The following is a 15,874-nucleotide window of genomic DNA, read 5'->3' on the forward strand; positions in this document are numbered from 1 at the left end:
TTGAACTTAATTTGTTTAATAGCTATTTGTTAGACTCAGCAGGCCCTCATCTACTTCTATGCCTCTGTACAAATTATCTTTTTTTGTTGGAATGTACTATATTCTTAACTCTGTGACCTCTTATCTTCAGGTACCACCTTATCCACAAAACCTTCCCTGATATCCCTCTTTGTTGGTACCCTGAAATTATTTGTTTTCTCACAGATACCACTTGAGTGGAGCATAAGCTCTTCAAATACAATAGCTCCTTCAATTCTTTTCCCCCTTTAATACACAGTGGACTTGCATATATGCATTGCTTAATAAATATTGGCTGAATGAAATGTTAAAAAGAAGTAAGACCATCCAAATGCAATTGGATTTAACAATTAGGGAATACTGGTGACCTTTGATAGATAAGTTTTGGTTTAGTAATAGATATGAGAAGCAATTTCAGTGGAATGCAATGAACATGGATAATGAGTAAATAAAAGTCCTTGTGGGTTTGATGAAGCTAGAACAAATAAGGTCACTTTTTCTCTGGGAAAAAAAGTTAATAGATTCCAGATGCATTTGTTCATCCCCTGTCCTATCACTTACACCACAATAGTCTAAAATTGTTCTGGTCAGTCTCACATATTTGGAGAGGTAAAAGGACAGTGCATTGTAAGGGACAGAAAGACTCAAAAAAAAAACTAAAAATCTCTGATCGTTGAAAACTTCCATGAATTTCCACTGCATACTGAATAAAGTCCAGTCTTCTTATATTACATCAAAGGCTTTTCAAATTCTTAACTCACCTTAAGAATTTCAGTGTGATCTCCCACTATTCCCCAATATATATACCGTATTCACTGGTCAAATAGGATTGGTTTTTATCCTCTAAATTATACAATATACTTTCCTGCTTCCATACCATTCTTCATACTATTCATTTCTTCTCCAATGACTTTTTCCACTCTGTCCCTCAGAATCCAACCTACTTTTTAAAAGTAGATGAAATATTAATTGTTCTAGGAAGGCTTCTCTAATATGTCTCATGCAATTTATTCCATCTGTATAATGTCATAGTGACTTATTTTTTTTTTTCAATTATAGTTATGGCAGATAGGTGGCACAGTGGATAGAGCACCAGTGCAGAAGTCAGGAGGACCTGAGTTCAAATCTCATCTCAGACACTTGATACTCACTAGCTGTGTGACCTTGGGCAAGTCACTTAATCCCAATTGCCTCATCTTGGGTCATCTCCAGTCATCCTGATGAATATCTGATCACTGGATTCAGATGGTTCTGGAGGAGAAGTGAGGCTGGTGACCTGCACAGTCCTCCCTCACTCAAAACAAAGTCAAGTGCAAGTCGTGTCACTATTTCTCTGATGGCATGACCTTCTTCAGCAAGGAAGGATGAACATACACTGGGGAAGGCAGGTGAAAAAATAATGCATATATTGTGGAATGTGGTTCATTGTCTGGGTTGTTTTCCCTTAATAATTTTAATTTGTTGTAAGGGAAACCTTAGTATGGGGAGGAGGTAAAAATGATATCATGTAAAAATATTATCAATAAAACTGACTTTTTAAACATAAATAGAACACATCAATTAAAATGATTAGAAAAAAATAGACTGTTCCCAACATGTAAGATAGTATATCAAAGGAAGCAAATCATCATAACATTGTCTTGGATTAAGGGTATCCCTGCTCTGTCGACCTCCAATTCCCACTTCTAATGCTCTCTATCCCCCATTTTGCTATTGTTCATTTATCTTAGTAGCTGTGTGACCCTAGACAGGTAACTTAACTCTGTTTGACTCAGTTTCTCATCATTGAAATAAGCTGGAGGAAGAAATGGCAAACCATCCCAGTACCTTTGCTAAGAAAACCACAAATAGGGTCACAAAGAATTGCACATGACTAAGACAAATGAACAATAACAAAATGGGTGATAGAGAGCATTAGGAGTGGGAATTGGAGGTTGATGGCTATAGCTGTACCCCCCCCCCACCTTTATGATGCATAATCCAACAGACATATACTAAATCACCACTAGATATTCGCATCCCTGAGTCAGAGATTGTGAAACAAACCTAGCTCTATGTTCTACTAGCTCAGCTTCAATATGTTCAAAATACACTTCTGAAAAATTCTCCCCTTGTCACCATGGGCACAGGTCCCTTATCCTCACTCTATAGTCTCTAAGACTATAACTTACATATTAGGTATGTGTTGCCTTCATTAGGAGAGTTTCCGCACTTGAAATTTCCATATACTGTACTAACAAAATCGTAAGTTCAGTCCCTATCCCTGTTTCCTATATAATGACACAGTTTTATCAATATTAACAAGTATAAAATGTGTGGCAGAGATAGCAAACAGAATCCCTCCATCTTACCAGGTTCATGTGGAAGGGAGAAATGACTCTCTTTCCTCACCACTGCAAAGAACATGCCTACTTAATTGTGAATCCAAAGCCTTTATACAAAAGCAGGACTGAATGATATGGTCATATGGTCATCCTACAGAGATGATTGTCCCTTAGGGAATTGCCAATGCAGGACAGATCTAATCTTTGACTCTCCATGGGGATGGTTTTCTTGTCTGACATGGGAGTAAAAACAAAGCAATATCACCAAGGCATTAATGTGTCATGCATAATTGAATGAAGTCTCAAAGGGCTTTAAAATAGAAGTCAAACTGAATTACATCCCCAACTTTTTCTGAGTAGTTGTGGAGAATTATAAGATGTAGTCCTTCCCACCAAAACCTAGAGGAAGTTGCTATATATATATCTTCATCTGTGAGACTTAGCTCAAGCTCCATCTTTTCTAGCATATTCAGATGAGGTCCATTCTTCTTTGAATTCTGCTTCCCCTAGACCTTACTGCACTGTAATTCATACCACACAGTTTTGAGAATTTTACTCTCATCATATTATTTCTTATTTGGGATACATTGCCCTACATCCCAGTGGGACCATCAAGTGTTACTCTTCTATGTCCCCCTTGGGAATTGGCACGAAGTTTTGGATATAGTAGGCATTCAATAAATATTTATTATAGAACTGATTAAGAGTAGCATTTACTTATCCCTATTAAATTTCATATTGATGATTTGTGCCCATGATGCTTAGCTATTGAGATATTTTGGATCCTCTCTCTGTCACTGAATGTTAGTTGTTTCTCCCTGTTTTGCATCACTCTTAGTTTAATAAATAAGCCATATATTCCTTCATCCATGCTACTGGTATACATATTGAGTGAAATTGGTCAAGGATAGGTCCTTATTCTGTTAAGCATTAGTTTTTTTGTTTTGTATGTGTATTTCTACATGTGTATAATTATTGTTTCCTTCAACTTAACTATAAAATCTCTGAGGGCAAAGCCAAAATTTATATCCTCAGAGATATCAAGAAAAGCTCCAGCAGAAAATGAGTCAGGGGGGAGGAGCCAAGATGGCGGAGTAGAAAGATACACATAGGCTTAGCTCTTATCCCACAGCACATAAAATACCTGTAAAGAAGAACTCTCAACAAATTCTAGAGCAGCAGAAGCCACAGAACAACAGAGTGGAGGAGATTTCTGTTCCAGAGAGATCTGAAAAACTGACTGGAAAGGTCTGTTGCACACTTGACGTGGAGCAGAGGCCAGCCCTGCTTTGGCCATGCAGCACCGAGAGGAGCTGATCTGGGCAAGCTTCAGGGACAGAATCTCCAGCAGCAGCGAAGATCCCTCAACCCACAGGTGCCAAAGGTCAGTGAGAGGGTCTTTTTGGCTGGGCAAGAGGGGAGTGGGGTGTCCCCACAACTCAGGCCCCCTCAGGAGACAGCAGCAGAGGCAGTGGTGGACAGGGGCTCCCAAAGCAGGCATTGTCCTGCATCCGTTGTTGAAGGTCTCCTTGTAAACCCCCAGAAGGATCTGAGTCCCATGTGGTGGTCCTGCCCCGACCTGAGCAGCTGAATTTAATCTCACACTGAATAGCAGCCCTGCCCCAGCCAAAAACCCCTAAGGCTTAGGAGCAGTGCATTTGAATCAACTCCCAAGCCCTGACTTGGCAGAACTGGAAGCTAGGTGATTGTGGAGAGGAAACTCAGAAGCCAAGTAACTGGCTAGGAAAATGCCCAAAAAAGGGGGAAAATAAATAAGACCATAGAAGGTTACTTCCTTGGGGAACAGGTGTCTCCCCCCATCCTTTCAGATGAGGAAGAAAGAACAAGGCATACTGTCAGAGGAAGTCAAGGCCTCTGCCTCCAAAGGGAACTTAAAATGGGCTCAGGCAATAGAAGACCTTAAAAAACAAGTTTGCAGCTTACTAAAGGAGAACTAAAAAAATGCTGAGGAAAATAACAATTTTAAAAAGAGGGTAACTCAACTGGAAAAAGAGGTCCAAAAAGCCAACGAGGAGAAGGAGGGTTTAAAAAGTAGAATTACCCAAATGGAGGAGAAGGTTCAAAAGCTCACTGAACAAAATAATTCATTGAAAGAGAGAATTGAGTTCAGGGAAATGAATGACTATGAGTTAAACCGAGAAGTTAGTAAAGAAAACCAAAAACTTGAAAAAATAGAATATAAGGTGTAACAACTCACTGGAAAAACAACTGTCCTATAAAATAGGTCCAGAAGAAATAATTTAAAAATTTTTGGACTACCTGAAAGCCATGATCAAAAAAATAGCCTAGACATTATCTTCCATGAAATTATCAAGGAAATTGCCCTGATGTTACAGAATCAGAAGGCAAAATGGATATTGAAAGAAATCTGAAAAGAAAAACTTCTAAGAATATTGTTGCCAAATTTCAGAGTTCCCAGATCAAGGAGAAAATACTTCAAGCAGCTAGAAAGATACAATTTGAGTACTGTGGAAATACAATCAGGATAACACAGGATCTGGCAGCTTCACCATTAAGGGATCTAAGGGCTTGGAGGGATTGAAGGGCTTGGAGTGAGATATTTCAGAAGTCAGAGGAACTGGGATTGAAGCCAAGAATCACCTACCCAGCAAATCTGAATATAATACTTCAAGGGAAAAAAATGGTCATTCATGATATAGATGAATTTCAAGATTTCATGTTGAGTAAAGTACCAGATCTATATTTAAAAATCTGACTTCCCAAGACAAGAATCAAGAGAAGCATGAAAAGGTAAACAGAAAAGAAAAATCATAAAAGACTCTCTAAAGCTGAACTGTTTACATTACTGCATCGAAAGAAAATATTTTTAACTCCAATGTTTTTTCAGTATTTGGGTAGTTGGAGAGATTATACACACACACACACACACACACACACACACACACACATGCACATAGATCGATAGAAAGCACAAGATGTGTTATATCAGAAGAGATGATATCCACACACAAAAAAAATAAAATAAAATAAAATAAAAATTAAGGGGTGAAGGAGGAAAATTCCAGGAAGAGAAAGGGAGTAATGGAATGGGGCAGGCTATAACTCATAAAAGAGATAAGAAAAATCTTATTAAATGGAGGAGATAAGGGAGAAGGGGAGAGGGGGAAAAATAAAGCTGTTCTCCCCACGTCTGGCTGAAGGAGGGAATAACATGCTCACTAAAATTGATTTGAAAATTTATATACACCACAGTAAAGTAGGAGAGGAGGGGACAGCCAGGGGAATGTTAAAGGGGAGGGCAAATGGGAGTCACTAGAAAGAAACACTTTCGAGAAGGGACAAGGTCAATTGTAGGGGGCAAAATAAGGGGGGATAGGGTAGGTCAGAGGGCAATCTAATTAGCATTACACAACATGATTACTATGGAAGTCTTTTGCAAAACAACACATATTTAGTCTGTATTGAATTGCTTGCCTTCTCAGTAGAGGTGGGGGGGAGGGAGAGAAGTTGGAATTCAAAGTGTTAGAAATGAATATTAAGAATTGTTATTGTATATAATTGGGATATAAGAACTACAGGGATAGGGGTATGGAAATTTATCTTGCCCTGCAAGAAATGAGAGAAGAGGGATAGGAGAGGGGTGGGGTATGATGGAAGGGAAAGTACATTAAGGGAAGGAGTAATCAGAATGCAAGGTATTAGGAAGCTGGGGGAGGGGAGAGATGGGGAGAAAAATTGACGTATTACAAAGTGAGGCAAAAGCAATTAGGATTAAAGCAATAGACTGAATTAATTACTGAGAATAAATCAATGCATCTCTAGTTTGGAGAAAAGAACTTCAGTCTAAATTTCCTACAAGAAAGTAACCTTGGGTAAAATTTGGCATTGATGCAAAAATCAAGGTTTAGTGGTAAATTTGATTTTATGATTACTATTTAATTAGGAACTAGAACATGTATAGAAAGGCATGTAAGCCACTTAAGACTTGCCTCAAAAGATGTTCCTTAGCCAAAGTGAAACTATAATCTTATTTGAAACCTGTTTATTGGAACTTGCCATTTTTAGATGCTGTGGGACTATTAAGTGACTGTTCTTCTGACCCTAACTCCAGGTATGGGAAGCAAGAAAGGCGATCTGAGCCTCCAATACATGATGCCAGTAAGCTGATGAGATGCTGGTATGAACTGCATAAGGTGATCTCAAGGGAAGGGTGGGAGAGCGGATGTTCAGCATGGGCTGAGGTAGGATCCTCCTGACTCAGTTTCCCCACTGACACCTGGCAGACTTTAAGCCTGACTGAATACAAGTGGATAATCTAATCTTGCCTGGAACTGGGATGAAGTTGGGGTGATATTGTGTCCCTGCAATGTCCCTACTCTTGGTGTCAATTTCCTATAGTCAAAAGGTTTATAAGCTTAATACCAGATCTATTCAATTATAGATTATTGGTAGGGGAACATCAGAGGTTGTCTAAAATTAAGCTATTAGGCATAGGACTTTAGACCAACAACAAGTTTGGGTCCTTTAATTCTTAGTAATACTGTGGAGACAATTTTAGGTCAAGAGCTTGTGAAGCTAGCAACATAAATATTATTTGTGTCTCAGTTGGTTAATGTTTAAAAAAACAATTTCTTTTGTGGTCCATATTGTAAATACTTTAAAAAGAAGTACCACTTGACCAAAAGTTGGAATTGCTTTATCTGTTACAAACTGTGTTAAAAATAAATAATAAAAAAAATTTAAAAATAGTCTCCTTAAAATAAAAAAAAAAGAAAATGAGTCAGAAAGATCATAGGTCAAAGATTTATCTACTTCAGTTTTTGATTTGGTTCAGTTGTTGTCCATTTAAGAAAAAAGACCAACATAAGAACACTGTGTTGGGGCCAAGGTACAGTGTGTCCGACTGTGACTGAGAAACCTCCGTAAGAAAATGGAATTTAGCTTTATTCCAACTCCTACTAAATTTTGGTACTTGATACTTCTGGGCCAAAAGTCACTACTTGAAACCTTGTGATGTTACCACATGAGAGTTAAAATAAAGAAGGGAATACCAAGATGGGAAATCCATCCCTGTCATTTTTCTGGTATTATGCAGAGATATCTGTTCCAATTGACCTCCAGTAAATATTAAAATCTCTTCCTTGCTTGCTTGCTTACTCTCAGTCAGATAAAAGCCTTCTCCAGTGACTGTGATCTGTATCTTGCCATTGCACCCAGATAACTCTGGAGGAGAATGTGAGTCTGGTGACTTTGCATAGCCGTCCCTCACTTAAGTCCAATTCATTTACATGTCATGGCATCACCTCCCTTATGTCACGGTCCTCTTCAAGAATGAAAGACAAACAACACCAACAACAGCTGTCAGTCAGACAAGAGGAATTTATTGAGTTTTTCAAGCACTGTGCCAAATGCTGGGATTACCAAAAGAAGGCAAAAAAAATTTTCATCTTCACAGATCATACATTCTAAAGGAGGAGACAGCACATAAATAATTAGGCACATCATACAAGATAATATGAAGAGATGAAAACAAACTGAATACCTGTCCAAACACACATTGGATCCAAAGGGAAAGGTCTCCTGCAAAAGTTGGGAATTGATCTGAGTCTTGAAAGAAGATAGGGAAGCTAAGACATATAGATGAGGAGTAAGAACATTCTACGCATGAGAGACAGCAAACATAAAGAAAACTATGGAGGCTAGAGATGAAGTGAATTATTAGATGAAATTTAAGTATACCAGTGTAACTGGATTGTAGAATGCATGAGAGGGAGTAAAACGTAAGAAAACTGAGAAAGGGTCATGTTGTGAAGGATCATACAAATTTAATATTTTATCCTATACATAATAGTCCCTGGGGCTATTGAGCAGGAGAGTAAATTTAAGAAAGTATATTGGTAACTGATTGGAGGATGTATTATGGTGGGAAGAGACTTGAGTTAAAGAGACTGGATGGAAGACTATTGCCATAATAGAGATAAAAATTTTGAGGGGCTGAACTAATGCCATTCCTGTGTGAGTAGAGAGAAGGCAATAAAGGTAATACATACATACATACATACATACATACATATATATACATATATATATATATATATATATACATACACACACACAAACATGTGTGTGATGAAGGTTGAAACAATAAAATTTGGCAAGGAATTGAATATGTGGGATGAGTAATAGTAAGGAATCAAAAATTATACCAAAGTTTTAAGTCTTTAGAGGATAATAGCATGCCCCAAAATATTAAGGAAGTGGCTCTTAGCGCTGAGGGGCCCTTAGAGGACAGAAGGCCCCTCTTCCCTCTCTCCTCTCTACCCTCTCCCCTCTCTTCCTCTTCCACTTCCACTTCCATTCTCTTACTGTAAGATCTTTGCCTCCTGGGGAGATTCCTCTCTCCTCAGGAAGAATTCCCCCTGCACATGTAACCAAGACCCTGAATAAAGCCTAACCCTTGTTCGACTCTGGAAAGTCTCTTCTCTCATACGTTTATCCGGTTTGGCCAGCCGAAGACCTGCGATAGGAAAAGGGGACGCGTGGATCCCTATCAGAAAGATCTGTAGGTGGAAACCAGTGTCCAAGACAATGGAGACGCCGGAAGCGACAAACCTGGAGACCCTGGAGAAGGACCATGCACCACCTGAGTTTGCTGCTGACGGCTTTGACCTTGCTGCCCAGAGAGGAAGCAGCACTCATCCCAACCACTGACATTGCTGCCCACTCCATCTAGGCATCTCCTTTCAGCGGCTGAAGGAGGACTTTGATATCATGAATCCAGGACACACGGGGGTGACCAACTTTTCACCTGAACACCACAGGCTTGGCCGTGAGGTCCATTTGCATGACTGAGGGGGTGATGAAGTGTAAGGCGCCAGCACTGAGCTACTTCTCTTAGAATATGCTTTGGAATTAGTGATTGCACTTCCTCTTGTTGTAATTCAGCCTTTTAGTTTCATGTTTGTTTTGTTGGATTCCTCTCTTTGTCAGTTGTTGTGCTAGCTGCAGATTTCTGTGTAAATGAAGTTCTTGTTGTGGGATACCCATATGTTAAAGGCCTCCCTAACCCACTTAACCTCCAGCCGCTATTTGCTCTAGGGCCATGTGCTCTCTGTGCAAAACAAAAAAGGGGAGATGTTGGGGGTGTAAGCTCAGTTCCATGTGGACAGTATCGGGCAGGTAAAGGTGAGGACTTGTAAACCTTAGAGTTCTCATGAGGCCCCCCAGGGAACAGCTGGGAATTGAGGTGTGAGACCTGGGCTATCTCGTGCGTCTCCACCTCTTCTCCGTGGGATACGTGCTGGGAGAGAGCATCCCCGCCCTCGAGATTGGCCCAGGGTCTGAACACACCTATTGTTGTCTAACAGTCACGGTATTCAGGTGCAAACTATGTGGCGGGAGAGCTTATGTAGGGTCAGGAAAGCCTGAAGGCGCTCTTAGCACTGAGGGGCCCTTAGAGGACAGAAGGCCCCTCTTCCCTCTCTCCTCTCTTCTCTCTACCCTCTCCCCTCTCTCCCTCTTCCACTTCCACTTCCATTCTCTTACTGTAAGATCTTTGCCTCCTGGGGAGATTCCTCTCTCCTCAGGAAGAATTCCCCCTGCACATGTAACCAAGACCCTGAATAAAGCCTAACCCTTGTTCGACTCTGAAAAAAAAAAAATATATTAAGGAAGTTAAGGAGAGGAGAGGGATTGGAGGACAGAGTGAAGATAATGAGTTTTGTTTGGTATATTTGAGATCCAATTAAGATATTCTAAAGAGTGTTGGTGATGTCAGACTGGAGATTATGATGTAATGTCATCTCAGAAGAGAGGTTAAGGCTAGACTTATAAATCTGAGGATTATCTACATAAAGATGATAATTGAATTCATAACTCAGGAGATGATATTATCACCTAGTCAGATAATATTGAGTGAAAATAGAATGGGGAAGAAAACATATCATTTAGGGATACTCACAATTAATCTTCTTTAATGTTTTCCTATTCCTTATTGTTGATGGGATTTGGAGGTAAAGGTATCAAGCAAATTTTCATTTACATTTAATCACCCTTTTTCTTGTTACTATCATCTCTAGATTTTCATGACACTGTTCTCTTTTCTCCTACTTTTCTGAGTGCTACATCTTCACACGCTTTGGTAAATCTTCACCCCTAGGTTATATCCACGAAATGTTTAGGGAGCAAAAATATTCCCTAAAGATCTGTCCTGGCTCTTCTTCTTACTTCCTTCTTATGCTATCTCCCTTAAATTATTATTAGCTCTCATGGAATCAATTGTCATCTCTCTGCAGATGATTCCTAGATCTATTAATGCAACTCTAATCTCTCTCCTGAAGGTGAGTCTCACATCACAAACTGCTTCTTTAGTGTCTAGGTATGGATTTGGGGTATGCATCTCAATCTCAATATGTCTAAAACAGAACTCATTTCTTCCCCTATCCCCAATCACTGCCCTCTTCTAAACTTTCTAATTACTATTTAGAATACCATAAGCCTCCCAGTCACTCAAAATTTCAATGTAGATGTCATCCTTGACTCCCCACTCACACTCACCATGTACATCCAACCCTTTCTAATGTCACACAATTCCTCTCCATTCTCATAGCGACCACTCTAAAGCAATTCCTTATCACTGTATGACTGAATTATTATACCTTTCTTCTTGGTCCCTCTGTTCCAAGTCTTCTCTCACTCCAATTCATCCTCCACTCAGCTGCAAAAGCAATTTTCTTAAAAAATAAGTCTAACTGTGTCACTACTCCCCACCCACTCAGTTAACCCCAGTGGCTTCCTTTTCCCTCAGGGATTAAATATAAAATGTTCTCTTTGGGTTGTAAAACTCTTAACCTGGAAAACTGTAACCATTCCAGCCTTCTTCTTTTTTTCTTTTTTGAACTTTAAAGATTAGGTTTATTTGGAGAAAACAAAAGAAAAGAAAAAACCCGGAAAAAAAAAAACACCACCAAATCCCTCAGCCCAAAGGAAGGGGATTTTACATCATAAGACATCTCCCAGGTAGTAAGTCGATAGATTACAAATCATTTTCATAGAATAGATCTTTGTACAAATTTTACATGTCTTCAGGTGCTGGATGCAAATCAGTCCTTACACCTGGTTTAACAGAGGGAACAAGAAGGGAAGTGAAGAGAACAGCTTCTTGGATACAACTATTTGGAAGGAGAGTAGAAATGAAGAGGGCAAACCCTACCTTATCAACACCTATGGCAAATAGATTGTAACTGCTTAAGTCTAGATACGCCTTCTAAATGTCCATGTCCTAGCTAATGGCCAAACCATGCCAATTACTTATATTTAGTAATGATTTAGTATTTAGTAATTTATTCAGTTTGTCTGTCTTTTATTTCCACCTTATAAAATGGTTCAGTATACCCACTGCTGCAGCCACACAAATACCAACTCATCAACTTGGCTAGGCTGGGAATAATCTAAAACTGCCTGGAGAAGAATTGTGCAAGTATTAGAGACTGGGATGGCATCCTCCTCTCACAGGTGCTAATATTTTGTGAAGGGGGAAGAAAGTGTCTACACTAAGCTGACCCTCACAAAGTTGCACACAAAATCATATACAATAATCTTTTGTGCTGCAACAGAAACCAATGCCCTGTTGAGTCGTTCTCTTACAATCATCATTTATTCTCTCAAGGGAAAATAAAAAGCCACACACTGATCTAGGCCACATAATAAATTTAAATATTAGTATGGGATTCCAGTGGAGAGAAGGACAACTCCTAAAAACATCAACCATCAAAATGAATGGAGAAAATGGATGGGGAAAGGCTACCAATTTAATAGCCTCTATCAATCCATTCCTTATTCACCTCCTAAGATCATCTCTTCCATCTGCTGGTACTTCCAAGGGATCAAGGAAGTTGGTGCTGGCACAGACCAGGGTGAGGAACAAGGAATGGCAAGAGGGGTCAAAAGGGAGCAATGAGAAGCTCTTTTGCTCTAGAATAGCAACTCGGTTCCTCACCTGAAAGCTCCCTGGTATCTGAGGCCCAAAAACTAACCTGTTATATGACATAAACAGAAGATGTTAGTTGGGAGACTGCAGAAAAGGAGAGTGGGTAGTAATGGAAGAACATAAGTCTTTAACTGTACATAAGGCCTGAAATTTCTAAGATTCAGGATTGCAACAGACTATGGATGAATCTAGAAGTTCCCACACCTATGTTCCAAGAAATAATTGCTTATGTTTCCTGGATATTCTAACCTTTCCCCTTATCTGGTCTAAAAGGATTTACATCACCTTCAGACCCAGATTTCCCTTCCCACTGCCATCTGGTCACCAAACAGTATGCCTTGTCCTCTTGGCACCAACTCCCACCCACCCCCTTGGGGGTAAAACTGGATGACATTTCCCTCCATGACTGGGGCCCAACAGCTTGAGATTAAATGAAAGGAGGGACTGGCAGCCTCCTGGGGACTAAAATAACCTCAGAGACTGGTTATCCTACCTTCAAGAAAGGAAATTTTATTCAGATTATGTTTCAGAATTCATAGATGCCATAATAAGATAGCAAGAATCAAGAGGGAGAAAATCCATCTCCTTCCTTATATCTGACCTATCCCCCAACCAGCTTTCAGAAACCAACTCATTAACATTAATGTTTCTGTTAAAAGGAGGACCCTAGGCACTATTCATACAGGCAGTTATATGGTGCTGCTAAAACACACAAGAAATTTTCTTTTAAAAAGCTGTACATCTTTCTCTCTCTCTGGCTATGCTGGTTGGAAATTCTACGGTTGGTTTAATATTTTAAAGGCTGCAGCAGCATGCAAATGAATTTTATTGTTTTCCTTTTTTTCTTTAAAAAAAGAAAAGTTAAGAAAGGTCTCCAGGAGACGGTGAGTTTTATTTTGTCTTGTCTGGATAGAGGTTTGATTTGCTCTCGAATGTTGCAAGTTGGCAAGAGACTGTGAGAAAGCACAAGACGTGGAGGTTTATTCGGTGTAGTCTTCGCCCTCTTTTTCATCTTCACCATCAACAGGAAGAGCTGCATACTTGCTCGCAGAACTGAATTTAGAGGCCGGATTTTCTTCAAGTTTCTTTGGCTCAGATGCAGGTCTTGAATCTTGGTCCCTTCTGCTATCTTTCCTATCAGGCTCCTTCCAATGGTCTTTACTTCCTCCATCCACTGGACCACGGTTGGAGTTCCCACTTTGGCCTTTCAGCACACTCACCCCATCTACCTTATTCTCATCTTTCCTTGAAGTATTAGCTCCTTCCTCAGACTGCTGGGATGTTACCTTTCCTCCACCACTGGTGGGAGACTGCTGCTCTGAAGAGTCTGAGCTCTGAGATCGGGCAGGAGGGTTGGAGCTTCGTTTCACCCAGGTGTTTTCCTTTGGCGCGGGTGCAGGCATCACCTTTAGGGGAAGCTGATCTGATTTAGAAGGCTTGGAAGTTGGGGACTGAGAATCCTCTTCCTTGTTGAGTATTTCATTTTCTAGGGATTTCTCACTCTCCCTCCTTTGTGTGTTTCTGCCAGATGGTGCTGTATTACCAGTCTGTGAAGATTCACTGCATTTCCTCACTTCACCAACCTAGGTGTCTCTCCTAGGGCGGTCTTTCTAGTTTGGGCTCCTCCAGCTGTAGTGATAGTTTCTCTTGCTCCTTTTGTAGTCGTTCCTCTACTTCTCATTCCCTAGCAGCTGTATCCGCTGGCTTTGCTCCCGCAAAAATGGAGGCAGCTTGGCTAGACTGTGAGGTGCTAGCTGATGAATCTTTGTCCTTTCTGAGGGGGACCTCTGTCTTCATGCCTAAAATCATCCCAGCTGTAATCATCTCTTGAGTTCCATGACAGATCATCTCGTCTGTCATATCTGTCTTCATAGCGATGTAATCACCTCCTCCATAATCATCATCCCGACAGTACCCACTACCAAATGCTCTTCTGCCACTGCCTATCCTAGAATCAAAGCCTCTATCATAGTCTCTGCTGCCCCTGTCATCATATCGATCCCGGCCTCTATATCGGTCTATATCCCGGTACAGGTCTGAATCATACGTTCACGATACTTGTCTCCAAAGCTACCATCACCCGTTTGAGGAGGGTAGTCATCAAAACTGTCTGTGGCAGGGCAAGCCCTCCAGTCTGTGTCGGTCTTGTCAGAATTCCGATTCTGATCCCGATCACGGCCAAAGGAACGATCGTCTCGGTCTTTATCCTGTGCTTGATCAGCAACATCCACTCGTATTCTTCTGTTGCCTATAGACTCTTCATTTAGGCTCAAAGCGCTGAGCAGTGAGTCCAAGTCCTCAAACAGTATAACCAAAACCATTCATCCTTTCTGGATTGCTGGGTTCCCGTGGCAAACGTACTGCACTGATATTCAGTCCTCTAAAGAACTCCTTGATGGAATCCTGTGTCACATCATAGGGCAAGTTCCCTAGAAAAGCAGTGTAGGGAGGTGACTTGGGAAGATGGCTTTGGTCAACATTGGGTTTCAGAGCAGCCCGTGGAGCAGTGGGCAGGATGAAACGGTCAATTGGAGGCGCCCTGTACATGACGTCATCATTACTATGCCAAGTGGTGGAAACATCTCCTTCAGGTCATCAGTTTCGTCAGCCCAGCTGACTGATTTGGGTACAAAAGTGCTTCCTCCCCCACCAGTGACACCATCCTAAGCAAGGAAGTCTGTCAAGGTGAGGGTCTTCCCCTTCTTATTCTTCTTTTTAGCTGAAGCCGCCATGTTGGGAGAGGGAGGCAGAACCCTTTCCAGTCTTCTTAACACTTTATGCCCATCCATGTCCATCTCTTGGCTTCCCTGATATCCTTCAAGTTCCAATTGAAGTCCCATTTTCTGGAGGAAGCATTTCCCGACACCAGTTAAATCTAAAGCCTTCCAACTTTTAATTATTTTCTCTTTTAAGAAGACTATTCATTGAATGGGTATATGTCACTCAAAGTGAGAATGTGATAAGACCTTAGCTTTAAAGGGCCTAGGGCTCACATTGCATCTTGGACCATTTCCAGTTGTCCTGATGAGTATCAGGCCACTGGACCCAGATGGCCAGGAGATGGAAGTTAGGTTGGTGACCTTGCATGCACAGCCCTCTCACTCAAATCAAAGTCAGTTGTAAGTCATGTCATCATCTCAATGTCATGGTCCTCTTCCAGAGCAAAGGACAAACACAAAGATATGTTTTGTGCTAGCATTCTATGAGCTATGATCTAGGAGACTAAGTTGGGGTCATCTGGAACATTATTCTATAATCCATCACTGTAAAGTGAGTTAAGCAATAAATACTTATCAAATGTTTACTATGTGCCAGGTACTGTGGTCAGCACTGAGAATTAAAAAAAAGCAAAACATATTCTCTGCCCTCAAGGAGTTCACAGTCCATTGGGAGAGACAATGTAGCTATGTACAAACCACATGCATTTGAGATATGTTTGATGCCATGTCATTATATACAACATATATGACATTATATATATATATATATGTATATTATATATAACACATATATGATAAATTAGAGATAATGAAAAGAAGGCACTGGTATTAAGTAGATATGT

General features: G+C 40.4%; 1 pseudogene; it reads right to left on the reverse strand.

The window, feature by feature from the left end:
- Positions 1–12,873: 12,873 nt before the first annotated feature.
- Positions 12,874–15,044, reverse strand: LOC140508813 (eukaryotic translation initiation factor 4B pseudogene; annotated as a pseudogene).
- Between the last annotated feature and the right edge of the window lie 830 nt (positions 15,045–15,874).

This window comes from Notamacropus eugenii, chromosome 5 (genome assembly GCF_028372415.1).
Source record: "Notamacropus eugenii isolate mMacEug1 chromosome 5, mMacEug1.pri_v2, whole genome shotgun sequence".
Classification (NCBI taxonomy): Eukaryota; Metazoa; Chordata; class Mammalia; order Diprotodontia; family Macropodidae; genus Notamacropus; species Notamacropus eugenii.